Source organism: Buceros rhinoceros, unplaced genomic scaffold, assembly GCF_000710305.1.
Source record: "Buceros rhinoceros silvestris isolate BGI_N320 unplaced genomic scaffold, ASM71030v1 scaffold34586, whole genome shotgun sequence".
Lineage (NCBI taxonomy): Eukaryota > Metazoa > Chordata > Aves > Bucerotiformes > Bucerotidae > Buceros > Buceros rhinoceros.
In genome coordinates, this window is record NW_010419946.1 from 9,970 (window position 1) to 19,938 (window position 9,969).

Below are 9,969 nucleotides of genomic sequence, written 5' to 3' on the forward strand. Positions count from 1 at the left end.
AGGATAAATGAGGGAACTCTTCTGTGTTTGATCTGGTTCTGCTCTGTAATTCAGAGATACTGGAGATGGGTGGTGAGCTTCTCATTGATCCCAAAAGAACCAATACAGCTGAATCCTGTGAAATGTAAGCTTTGTAGAGGATTGGAGGCTATGCACGAAGGACACTGTAGCTTTAGGAGCATATTCTCTTCTTGGGAATGTGTGAAACTAGCATTCACAAAAGTCACACACATCCTGGGGAAACTGGACCCTATAGCTTAACAATAGTGAAAATGCATACGTAGCTCCACAGGCAATTACATCCCTCTCATTAAAACATCTGCATCCAGTTATCAAAAGACAGACTTCCAGCAGGTAATGAATGAACATGGAAATGAATGTCTTGAGAATTTTGAAACCATGCTGAATTTGACACACATCAACATTTAAAAATGCAGCAAAGTGCAGTCAGAACATCAATTCGAGTCTAAGATATTTCAGATAGAAAACACAGGGCTAGCACACAGATATGGGAATAATCAATTCCAGGGTGCCCCCCCTTCCCACCACCCCCCCACCCCCGTTTCTTTTCAGCTTTTTAAAGCACTCACACTAGTCCTCACTTCTCTCAACTGTATTTTGCATATGGTGGAGGTGTTAATGCACAGTTACGGCACAACAGGATTGTGAATTTTAGTTAATGAAAGCTTTTAAAGGCACAATGAAATCTTCAGATGAAAGGCAACAAAGAAGTGCAAAGTATTATTATAGCCTAGCCTAAGTTTTACTGAGAGCATTCTTACACACAATGGACACAGCATAAATATGTATTATGGATGATAACCTCCCTGTAAAGGCTAATTCCCACTCCTGAGGCTGCCAAAGGCAAGGGGTGGCGGTCCTATAAGACTTAATAAAGTCTCATAATGTTTTCATCCTGTTCCTACCCCGAGGAGCTAGAAGAGGACCCCTGTATACCTTCTGAATCCTTAATGAATAGCATGGCCGTCTCGGCATACTGCGTGCACAATTAGATCACAAGGACTGCAGACCAAGACGGTTCAGCGAACACTTAAAGGCAGAGGCAAATATAGGAACTATATCAAATGCTGTAGTTCCAATCACAGGAGTGTGGCACACAGTAAGTTTACAGTGCATGAGTTTATATGCTATCTGTGGAAGTATGGAAGAGGAAAGCAAGGGGACAGAAAGCTGCTTGTCATTTTCCTTGCTAATTTCTCCTAAAATCCAAGTAAATGTTTGTGCATGATAACAAGAAGGAGCAATTAAGACAGTCTGTATTTTGCAAAGGTGAGAAAAGGATAGCTGTCAACGAGATGTGGATGAAAGCTCCAGTAACCCATTTGGAAAAGATCTAGCACCATAATAAATGTACAACAGCTTACCAGGCTGAGAGAGGACGGGATCTGATGGGTCTGAGTGATGGTTTGATCTGTTACAATGGCAGTGAAGTCTTCAGTTTGAAAAATATTACTCTGCCTGCAAGAGCTAACATTGTTCTAAAGGCTGCATCCCTCCGATCAGCTGCCCTGTTTCACTGATCATAGTCGAAGTGATCTGTAGATTCCTTTTTCTGCCTCTGTTCAGAGAAAAGATTGCAGCTTCATTTCAGTTATTATCTGCATGTTTTTCTTAGCAGTTTACTCTCAGCAGCTTCTGATTTAACCTTACGTGTTCTGAAAGAGAATTTTTAGATCAGTACCTAATATTTTCAAAGTAATAGCAGGCACCTCACACATACATCTCGTGTTCCACCCTTTTGGTAAATGTGCTCTAACACTCTTAACTTACCTGCTTTAAAAGGACTGGCACATTGAACCAGCTGGCCTTTTCCCACCACTATAGCTTTTCATGTTATATTCTGCTGCTCCGATTTCTGTATTTTCCCTGCATTTTGCAAGACAAAATGCAAAAGCTTAAAGGTTCATAATGTTTACGAGACAAAATCTTACTGCTAAGAACGGTGTCACTGATGGATTAGTTTAATGCAATAGTATAATGTAATTTAATTATAGGAATAGTGCACAGCAACAATCTTACTACTTATGTCAGATGGTGAGACATTCTCTCTTAAAAGCTTCATCATTATTATTTAGTTTTTAGGTTTAGTTCCACAGTATCCCCCCACTCCATACATATTAAATTCATTTCACAGGTGTAGAAGAAGAAACACGAGGTAAATCGCTCCCGTTTTGCCATCATAAGATTCCACAGTTCACAATACTAACTGAAAACCTATTTTGCATCATAAGACAATAGTCAGCCAGGCTGTGGTGAAAGCTTGTAGCCTTCTGGGCATAAGGCCTCAGACCTGCACGCTGCAGTATTTTTTTTAAAAAAAAAAAAAGCCCAAGCGAAAATCCAAAGGATCATTCTACCGTGTCTACCTTTTGTCTTTTTCTGAGAGCTGGTAACACAGATTTATCTGAATTCCTGTGCCAGTCATGAACTACTTCTACATTCATGTAAACTATTGTAGTTCTTCCACTGATCTCAGCTGTGTCTTAGAGCAGTTCTGAAAATCCATCCCGCAATAACTCCTATTTCCAAAGTGTTTTCTATCTGAAGACCACAGCATTTTCTACCAGTGTGAATTTATGCTCACAGCACCTCCAGAAAGACAGAACAACACATCTTCAGCCAGCACAGCTGTATGCAAAGTGAACATCTGTCCATTGCCAAATTCAGTTTAGCTAATAAAAAACCCCACACTTTATTTTCTCTTCCAGACAGGACCAGACTGCAAGGGAAAGCCTGGAGAGGATTTCCATGCTTTAAAAAGGGAAACAGGGACAGCCTGAATTTCCTAAGGTCACTGAGGAAACGTGGCAGCTCTAGGAAAAGATCTTGGCACTTGAGCAACTGAGATATTATCTTCACAGACAAAAATTGATGTTTTTTTTCTCTGCAGCGTGACTGCATTAGCTCTGTTGTGGTGACATAACAGCACAGGCAGACCAGGCTCTGCGGATTTTGTGGCAATGAAGTTAGATAAGGTTAATTTGTGTTTGGCAGAGATGTCTTTTCATAATTGCATGATGGCAAAAGCTCTTCTTGCCTTATTTCAGTAACAAGAAGCTAGGTAACATGAGTTAGCTATATCATTGCAAACCACTGCTTTTTAGAGGAGGTAATGACGGTGTACCCTTTTCCTTGGGACTATGGAAACTGCATAATAGTCCTACTATAGGCTGACCTGTTGTTTGTTTACTAGCTCAACCCAGGTTTTGTAAGACCTAATTGTATATACTTTTCAGTGTACACATTTATTCAGATGCAAGGCTAAAATCACAAAGGATCTTGGGCTCAGGACTGCAATGCTTGACTCTTAGGGGCTCTTTCGCCTTAAGAAACCCATAGCTCCACAAAAGTCAGTGCTTCTGCACAGAAGGAGGTTGTGTGCCAGGGACCTACATTTCCACGTCTTCCAAGGTGTTTGGAAGATGACTCAAGGGTGGACAGATGCATTTCCCTCCCCTTTCAGTTTGTGTGTACGAGCGTGTGGATGTATCCATGCCCAGTGGTCCCTTTTAGTGAAATACACCATCACAAGGAGGAGATAAATGGTGCTAGACTCCCCCATTCCTTCTCAAGCCTCAACAGTATATTTAAGAGCAGTTCTGTGCTGTGAGAGATTAAAATTCACGTCCTTTTTCTACCTGATTTTGGGTTGATATTTGAACCCAAAATCAATCTTCTGCAGCAAATACTTGCTACGAGCTAGACTATTCAGTTTCACAATACCAAAGGCCACCTGTCAAATATATGGCACCTCTGCGAGCTACAGGAAGAAACCTAATCATATGCCAATTCACTTGTGCATTAATACTAGCATGCAGCAGAACTCCTTTCTCTAGCCAGCCTCTGCTACCGCAGCAACACCCTGCACTCCGTAGAAACCTGGACTTTTGATAGAAGCATCATCATTTTTATACCTTTATGCCTTGGTGTTATTTGTACTGTGTACCATTTGCTACCAAAAGCTGCGGCGTTCCTTAAAGCTTTGTCTCAGAAGAAGAAAGAAATCCGGGTCAAACTCCTGCATCAAAGGAAGCTGGGGGGGGATTTCAACCTTTGTCTTAGCTCCTCGTCTTAGGTGACTGTTCTGAAGATTTAAGGGCACTAAGGAAACATTGTCCTCTTTGCTGTGTTTTGCATGAAAATTTCTAATAACTAGAAAGCAAGAAGTTGTTCCTACGCTAAGATCTACTACAGTAAATTAGGTCACCTCAGCTGCTTTTGTAGACAACACAATGCACATACGGCAAAGAAGTCTCTTCCTCCCATTGATAACGTTGTTCCCTTGCCTGTATGTTCTGGTTTGGAAATGAACCTACAGTTACTGTCTATTTAAAGTGAAACTCCTGATGATAAGCCTCTCTAGCATTTTGGGGGTTTGGGTTTTGTTTTTTTTTTTTTTTATACCATTCAGGTGCAGTGAACAACTTCCGCGCTGCTGTGAGCTTGACTCCTAGCCTCAAGATCTCACCCTCCCTAGTGTTGTCTGGATATCAGGTTTTTCAACCCCCAGTCCTTCCTCACAGGTAGGAAGCACATCACAACTCATTAGTAATTTACTGCTACAGTAATTTTTATAATTACTGCCAGGAGGCCTCATTAAATTTGATCTAATGAATAAATATTGTATTTTTCAACGTGATTACCAGAACAGCTTAAGCTGAGTGCCATAAACAATTATTTTCTTCAATACGCAGTATGCCAGTGAGCATTGATTTTTATTTTGTGAAGAATTTACTGTCTAAGGCTAATAAGTAATAAATAGCCAGCCCTCTAAAGCGTCAATTGCCACAGAGCAGACAGCAAAACACAAACTGGGGTATCTGATCCAAAAAGAAAAATAATGCATATTAGTGAAAATAAAGGGTTTGTCTGGAGGTCAAGGAGGAGTGCTCCAATGTGAATCTGTCTCCTAGCCCTCAAGAAACCAGTCTGCTTTAGTCTGCTTAGTCTCTGATTTGTAAGTCAGTGACACAAAAAAATTTAGGATGCATTAGGAGGCTATGATAAACTGTTTGATCTCAGAGAAGTAACGTGAACAAATGATGCCTTATGTTTCATTCATTTTTCCATCAGTTGATCCACTGAAATATTCTTCTAACAGATTTAAGAAAAAAACAGAAATATGCAATATGCTGAACACAAAACTATAGTTCAAACCAAGGCTGCAAATCATATTTACTTTCCAGCATCACTGACACCATTTTCAGCAATCATAGACTTTAGCGTACAAACCTCTCTGAGCTGTAATCAAAGGCATGCATTGGCAACGTCTTCGGATATACATCAGAGGAGCTCCGAATCAGGACACAACCCCTGAAACTTCTGTCAGCCAAGAATGTTTTCTGCTCCTCCAGCTAAATGGTACCATATTAGATAAAATCCTTAGCTTGAGCACACTTAAATAATTTTTAAGTAAATTTATCTACATAAACAAATAGCACTGCTGGCCTATGCCATCAGTTTTTTTCTTTAAGCAACTCACTCCTTCAGGTAAGAGAAAAAGGTGTGTGGTAAACCCAGGGTCACTGAGGGCAACTCATATACCTGAAAGAATTTTTTTTCTATTTAATGGACATTTTTGAGTGAGCTGCATTTTCTTCCTTGGATACTTTGTTTAATGAAACTTTGAGAGGCTTAAGATTGTTAGCTCAGTATCTTCCGCTGTCTCCTTACTGTGGTCAGAATGACCTACCCTCCACCAAATTTCACTGGAATAAAATTCTAGGGCAGTTAATAATTTGGAACTCTATGTCATCAGAGCAGCCTCTCTGACTTTCACCAACACGAAATTTTCCCCCTTACACATTACCTCTGTTATTCTGTTGTGAGATATGCAGATGAACCACAATTTCACCAACACCAGCTGACAAATATTTATGCTTCCAGATAGGATGTCAAACAAAACAGGTGGGATTTGGTGGCACTTGCTGAATGATCCTTGCACAAAAAGCAGCTACAAGACAGCTTCTCTTCCTCCTTTGTATTTTTGGTGCTCCATGTCCCAGAAACACACTAACCACAGCACAGCAGAGCTCAGTACAACTACAGGTAAAAGTAATAGTAGCAGTGCCCTGCGCTACTTTGGTCGGAAACCTCTCTTCTACTCCAATGACTTTATTTTGTGAGGGAGTAGGTCAAGATGATTTAGGTGCCAGGCAAACACAAAAAAACCCTATTGCTTAGAAATTAAGGCAGAAAGAGGTTTAGGTATTACGTGACTGTGGGGAGGAGTTAAGCGTTTTGAACAAACTAAACCATTTATCATACAGACTTCTGAGAATCGCTTTTATAAAATCCATGTCTTCTTGTGTATTGTACAGCAATACGGCACACCAGGAGGAGCAAGGGCACCCCAGAAGGCTGGCTGTTTCACTAGATAGCAGGAAACACTAAGATTTGGCAGGAATCACATCTCCTTGTGGATCCCAACATGGTGGAAGTATAATGTGATATCGATACAGGGAAAACCAGAAGCTAGATGTCAACAGTCAGGCTTAATTAGCAAGTTAGCTAAGCCTACTGTCAGCCAAACTGTTCATCTCATCCATAACATTTCCTCAGAACTGAAAAAAAACAGATGCTAGACGTGAGCTTTTGGAAACTGGAAACACAGGTAGGAAGAAAGAAAACGGTTCCTAATAGATTGCAGTACTGCCAACTCCCTTGTTTCAGTTATAATGAATAATATGCCTAATAGAAAGTATGTCTAAGAAATAGACTCACTGCTTGTGAGGAGAAAGGATGCCTGTCTCTGTGCTTAGAAGGTACAGAGGAAAGAAGTTATTCTCCGCTGTGGGTAAGCCTGCATGTCTTAACAAAAATTAATCGTAATCATGTTAAGAACATTCAACTGTTAATTTTTTCTAAAGCAGGCTTTAGCTATGTGGGTAAATGGTATTTTGGCCTTACAGCTGCAGAAAAAGTTATTTGTTTAAGATTATACCAAAAGGCTTTGACACAACAGTGTATCTGTATGCTGTAATATATACAGATACCATATATGCTGGTATATTTTTATTTACTGGAGGTAATCTTCAGAGCTTTGTAGTGCAGATGCTGTTTTCTAGCCACAGCAGCCATTTACAAACTAGAAGCTTCTTCTCCAAGAGAAAACTGGGATTATATCAAAGCAGTTCAGTTACTCACAACAAAACTCTGCACTTAGTTTCCATCACCAAAATTGTAACATTGCAACTTTTCATTAAGAATTAAATGGAAATAGAAATAAAGGGGGAAGAAAAAGCTTTTAGAGCGTTAACTCTCCACTGCAGGAGGAAGCCAGCATGGGCATTGAGCTCGGCACACTCATCCCCTTCTCCCTGCTGAAAGGGACACAAAAAGAACTCTGGCTAAGCATTTATTTTTCTGCTAATGTGAAAGTTTTCTTTTAAAGAGGAAGCAGATTGAACAGAGCACGAGAAAAGAATTTGACTCTGGCTTATTTCCAAAGGTTTTTTTTTTCCTGATGATTCACTGTTATCACTTGTATTCACATTACTACCAGCCTCAAAAAGAAATACCCCAAACCGAAACCAACTCCCCACTACACCCAACAACAAAAAAACCATAGCACAAAAGCACTAAGAAATAGGATCTTTCCTACTGCTCAATTCTGCTAATAAGCTATATATGAGAATCACAAAGATAAGAGTGCCTATGTTCATTCACATCTAAGTAGTAACGTAGCTAAGCCTCTAGATCTGGAACTTTAGAGCACATCTAAAGATGGTGAATCTTCAAGGTATTAAACAAAATGGTTGACTCTGACTGAACTTCTTGTTTTACTCCAGCTATATAATGAAATAGAAAATGCCTAAACACCTCTGAAGTCTAAAATGTTTACATTTTCAGTATAGTCCTTTCAGTAGTTTTATTTCAAACAGGAGTTTAGATATTCAGGGAGGAGACTTAATTGCTAGTTGTCTGAAAACATGAACAATACAAATTTTTGTGTTTGTGGGAGCCCTCTCCCCCTCAGCCCTGGTGTCAATCAATTGTTAATGCTCAGTTTATGTAGCAATTCACAAACACCACTTTCACATGGGCATTCAAGCTAAAAAGAGGTAAAGTAAGGCCAAAAGGAGTGCTGGTAGGATTGTTTTGTTATTGTGTATGTGATTAAAAGAAAATTAGGATGCTTGCCATAGGCTTCTGCTACTTAAAGCTTCTTGACACAACCTAACACACAACATGATTGCAGGCAGGGAGAATGAAATTAACAGGAAGGTGAAGATATAAAGCTAATCTGAGTCCAAACACAAATCTATCATTTCAGTAACGTTTTGTTTCATTTTCAGGAGCAGAGAGAAGTTTTACCCGCAGACATAGCCCAGCTGAAAGATTGTATGAGTAGGGCTCAACTCAGCAGGATCTACAGTTCAACTGTCTTGTTGAAGTGATCAATGCTATTAAAGTATTACTAATAAAAGAGACAGCTGCAATGCCTTCCCATCCTGACCAAGCCATGACTTCGGGCTTTTGGTTGGTTTTTTTTTTTTTTTTTTTTCATTTAACAGAACTGTCTGCCATCCTTGCAACCAGAGATCAATCAATTCTAGCTGGAAGAAACCCTGTACTAAACAGCAGCAAGCAGATCTTGTTTAATTATGACTGCAGCTCTATGCCCTAGACACGTGTTCATATAAATTCAATATCCACTACTTCTTAAAAATACCAGTCTCAATAGGATTCCCAACGCCTTACCTCCCAGTTTCAGGACTCCTACCACTAGCACGTAACACTGGATTGTTACATTTTGGGGTTCAAACACACTATTCCCCTCCTGTTTGCCACCCCAAAGGCTTTGTAGGCTTTTTGACACCCATCTAGGAGTCCCAGGCTTATTACTCGAAAGAAGGGTGAGACCCAAGCATGAAAGTGTGATGCTGTCCTCTGTCAATGTTTGGAGCCCATATGCTCCTGTGTACCTATGACACAACCCAGCATTATCTGGGTGCCAGTGGTTAGGACCCCACAGACTGGCCAACCCATACTTGACAGAGAAAGCCGTATCATTTTACTCACTTTAAGTTGTGAGGCCAAGAACATGGAAGAACTGCAGGCAGTGTTTCTAAAATCTCCACATTAGCTTATGCCGTTAGCCATGCAAGAGCTGCACTAGCAAAAAGCCGTATCAGAACAAACTGGTTTATGCCAGCAGAGGTCAGTGGGTGACTCTCTTGCCAAATGTTTCAGATGCACGTTATGTATTACAGATAAAGGTTGCAAAGTCACCCTCACCCGGGGACACTGAAAGCCCTTCTTAACTACGTGCAACCATTTTGCCCTTTTTGATCCCATTAGCCTAACCAAGCAAATGATGCTGCTGCTGTTTGTTACCAGCCCCTTGCTTTTCTCTTCAAACCCATTTTTAGGTTTCTGACAGACAAAACAGAGGTATATTAGCCCATGAGGCTAGGAAGGGAGAAGCGGTCGTTTCCAAAGGTAATGCCCATTTTTAAGATTTCCATTGTGGTTCCCTACTCTAATGTAACCGGTTAAGAGGCCAAGTGTGTTGCTCTGGAATGTAGTGGTACACTACGTCATCGGCCTGTGAAGCAACACTACAATGCTATTTTTGTAACTTACATGTAACAATAAACCCAGTTTGCTTAATACATAAGGAAGACAAAAATCTTCCTTTCAAGACTTGAAGAGATCTAACGCTTCAACATTTGCCTTAATTAAAAAGCAAATGAGACAGGGAAGAAGCAAATAACTTAATATATACTAAAGAACCTTCTGACAGTAAGGCGGTTTTGGCCAATTTCATCAGTAGATACTATACCAGTGTAATGAAAAATGTATGCATAAGCAAGCTTGGGGATTTATTTACCTATTTAACTTTAAAAAAAAAAAAAAGACACAAACCCACAACCTATCACCCACCCTTCCAGCTTAGTCACTTCTTTCAGGCCACAATGCCCTTCCCATCCACCTCCCATCACA